The 3,663-nt window shown below is 59.0% G+C and overlaps 1 pseudogene; it reads right to left on the reverse strand.

The window, feature by feature from the left end:
* Positions 1–1,797: 1,797 nt before the first annotated feature.
* Positions 1,798–3,240, reverse strand: LOC147984817 (uncharacterized; annotated as a pseudogene).
* Between the last annotated feature and the right edge of the window lie 423 nt (positions 3,241–3,663).

Here is a 3,663-nt window from a genome sequence, read left to right on the forward strand (position 1 = left end):
TCATCGGAAGGGCTATGGTGTTGATGTAGAAGCCCTCCGTGATGGATGCCCCCTCCGGCGGAGCTCCAGAACAGGCCCCAAGATGGGATCTCGTGGATACAGAAAGTTACGGCAATGGAATTAGGATTTTGGCTCCGTTTCTGATCGTTTGGGGGTACGTACATATATATATAGGAGGAAGGAGTACGTCGGTGGAGCAACAGGGGCCCATGAGGGTGGAGGGCGCGCCTGGGGGGGGGGGGGGGGGGTAGGCGCGGCCCCCTACCTCGTGGCCTCCCTGTTGGTTGCATGACGTAGGGTCCAAGTCTCCTGGGTCTTGTTCGTTCCAAAAATCACGTTCCCGAAGGTTTCATTCCGTTTGGACTCCGTTTGATATTCCTTTTCTTCGAAACCCTAAAATAGGCAAAAAAAATAGCAATTCTGGGATGGGCCTCTGGTTAATAGGGCAGTCCCAAAAATAATATAAAAGTGGATAATAAAGCCCAATAATGTCCAAAACAGTAGATAATATAGCATGGAGCAATCAAAAATTATAGATACATTAGAGACGTATCAGTGCTCTACGTCCTCGGGTCCCGGCCCTAGAGTGAGCTCAGCCGCCACTGGTATGCCAGGTCGCAATGCCGTGGTCAAGGCCAGGGGTGAGGGCTAGAGAGCTAGTAAGAGCTCCTAAGTCACGATGCTCAGGAGCCCCCCATTAATGCGCAAGCGAATTGCATGGGAAAAGAGGGAGCACGCGGTACCGCCTGCTGTAGCCCTCGGGAGGTTCTTGCAGGTTAGCGCTAAGAAGGATACAAATCGCAACCATGCTTGTCGGTCTGCTACTGGTCATTACGCAAGAAGATGAAGGCACTGAGGGTTTGGTGAGGTGACGTGTGCGGGCGTGCCGCGAGCCAAAGCTCGACCACTCAGATTTGTCAGCGTTGCAGGGACGGACCCGAGCACAAGCGTCGTGCCTGGAAGGGTAGCCCCCATTGCGGGATGAGCAAGGGGCCGATCGGCGTCGCGGGCGGCCGTGGCGAGTGACAATCAAGCAAGGGATGACTATAAATAACTCATGCATGGGAACCAGCTAGCTTAAATAGATGCGAGGACGATACATGCCACTGGGATAGACCCGAGCTGCCTGGGGATGATGCAGCCCAAGGGGCACCCCCAGTAGAGTAAGCTAAAGATGCAAAAGGATACATGCCACAGGGACAGGCCCATGCGACCTGGGAATAATGCAGCCCGAGGGGCGCTCCCAGCTGAATAAACTTGGAAAATATCACCTGGTTTCGTTGTCGAAGGAGTGCTGGGGAAGCTTAAGGCACGTGCTGAAGAAGTCGCTCCTCATGAGCCGCCAAGACCCTGAGCCTAGGGAGGCTCTGGGGGCTCAGGTGGTTCCTTGAGGACCATCTTCATGCGCCAGGACCGCGTGATGCCTGGCCTCCTGGGTTGCTAGGATGCTCTGTAGGTTGCGCTGGAAGGCGGCTGCCATGCTCGGCAGACCAAACGACATGCGAACATAGCTGTGTGGTGGACCCTCGCACTGCCCAATGCGCGAAGGCCAGAAGCGCTCCTAAGATGCGGCCCTATTGAGCCCTGGGATGTCGATGCAGACGCGCAGCCCGCCATCCTCGCCTAGATGGGGAGCTGCACCAGGTGGGCGGCGGTCACCGCGCATAGCCCTTGCTTCTTGAAGCCCCTGAGTGGCCTTGACGATGAACTCCTGAGCACCGGGCGCTCCTCGCTCGGTGCCCTCCTGAGGGAAACGTGCCACAAAGTACGCCTCCACGTGGTGCCCGAGCGGCTCCCTCATGATGTTGGCCAGGTCTGAGGCCCTCCAGGAGAGAGCCCCCGAGCCTCGCCCGAGGAGGGCGCCGAGCGCGCCTTCCTATGCGAGGGAGGGAGGCGCCCCAGGTGCGGGCACTGATCCTGAGGCGGTGGCGCTAGAGACACCGCCCCCCTGAGGTCCTGTGCGGAGTAGCTGCTTCTTCTTCTTGGGGATGGCCTGAGGAGGGTACTGCTGCCCTCAGTGTAAGGGTCTTCGATTGCCGCGGCTTGGAAGGCGCGCTCGAGGGAGCACACCACATCTCTTTCTTCGCAGGGGACTGTGATGATTCCGCCGCTTCCTGGCATCTTGAGGACGTTGTAGCCATGGTGGGTCACTGCCATGAACTTGGCTAATGCTGGGTACCCGAGGATGGCATTGCATGGCAAACAGATGTGGGCGACGTCGAAGTCAATGAGCTCGGTGAGGTAGTTTTCGTGTTGGCCGAAGATGATAGGGAGACGGACCTACCCCATCGGGGTGGTGGAACCATCGGTCACTCCTGAGAAAGGCTTGGTAGGTTGTAGCTGATCATAGGGCACTTGAAGGCTGTTGAACGTCCCGACAGACAGGACACTGAGCCCTGTGCCACCATCGATGAGGGTCTTGGTGACATGGACATTGCTGATGACGGGTGAACAAAGCATTGGGAGGACGCCAGCAGTCGCCGTGCATCTGAGCTGGTCCGCCGAGCTGAAGGTGATGGCATACTTGGACCACCTGAGCGGGCGTGTGGGCTCGAGCCTGGGGAGCGCCGCATTCACCTCCTGAGCAAGCTGCTTGAAGATGCACTAGGAAGCCGGGGCCTGAGCACCGCCCAAGATGCAACCGATGGCGCGTGGCTCATGGAAGCCCCCAGCCCCCTCGTCTTGATGGTGGTCGTCGTTCCTTCTTGGTGGTGGAGGAAGCGGAGGGAGGCCAAGATTGCCCTGAGGACGGTCCTCGCGAGGCTGGTCGCGCCAGGCGCCCTCATGAGGCTGCTCCTGCTAGTGGTCCTCACGAGGCTGGCCGCGCCACTCCTGGCGGGGGCCGCGGTCGTCCCAGCGTCCTCCACCTCGTCCTCCTCCTCGGTCGTAGCCCCATTCGTTTCGCTCAGGGCGTCGACCGAAGCGTCCATCTCGGATGGCCCCGAGCTCTTGACAATCGTTGGTGTTGTGGTTGTGTATGTTGTGGAAGGCGCAGAACGGACGGCTGCTCTTGGACGACTTGGGGTGGTCCCGACCGCGCTTCGTGTCCGGCTCCGCCGTGAGCACGGCTACTCCCTTGCGCTTCACGTCCTTGACCTTGGCTTTCTTCTCGTCTGGGTCGGCAGCAGGGATCTCGAGGAGAGAGAGACGCCCTTCCTCTTCTCTTGCGCACTTGGCCGCCATGTTGAACAGCTCCAGGTTCGTGCACAGCTCCTCGTGGATGGCGAGCTCCTCCTTCATATTGATGTCACAGACACCATCGGAGAACGCTGAGATGATGGCCTCGTCCATCACCTTGGGGATCTTGAGGCAAACACTGTTGAAGCACTGGATGTACTTCTGCAGGGTTTCTCCCAGTTATTGCTTGATGCGGCGTAGGTCACCCACGGCCGGAGGGCAGCCGCGAGTGCCCTGGAAGTTGGTGATGATGTGGTCGCGCATCTCACCCTAGGAGGAGATTGATCCTGCAAGCAGGTTCAGGAGCCACGAGCGAGTGCCATCCTCGAGAGCCATGGGAAACGAGTTCTTCATGACTTTTTCGTCGCCGTTGGCCGCCTCGATGCTCAGCTCGTAGAGCTGCAGGAACTCCGCGGGGGCGGGGGTGCCGTCGTAGCGTGGAGGCAGATCCGGCTTGAACTCGCCTGGCCAAATGATGGTGCGCAT

Source organism: Triticum urartu, chromosome 2A (assembly GCF_056163025.1).
Source record: "Triticum urartu cultivar PI428250 chromosome 2A, HENAU_Tu73, whole genome shotgun sequence".
Lineage (NCBI taxonomy): Eukaryota > Viridiplantae > Streptophyta > Magnoliopsida > Poales > Poaceae > Triticum > Triticum urartu.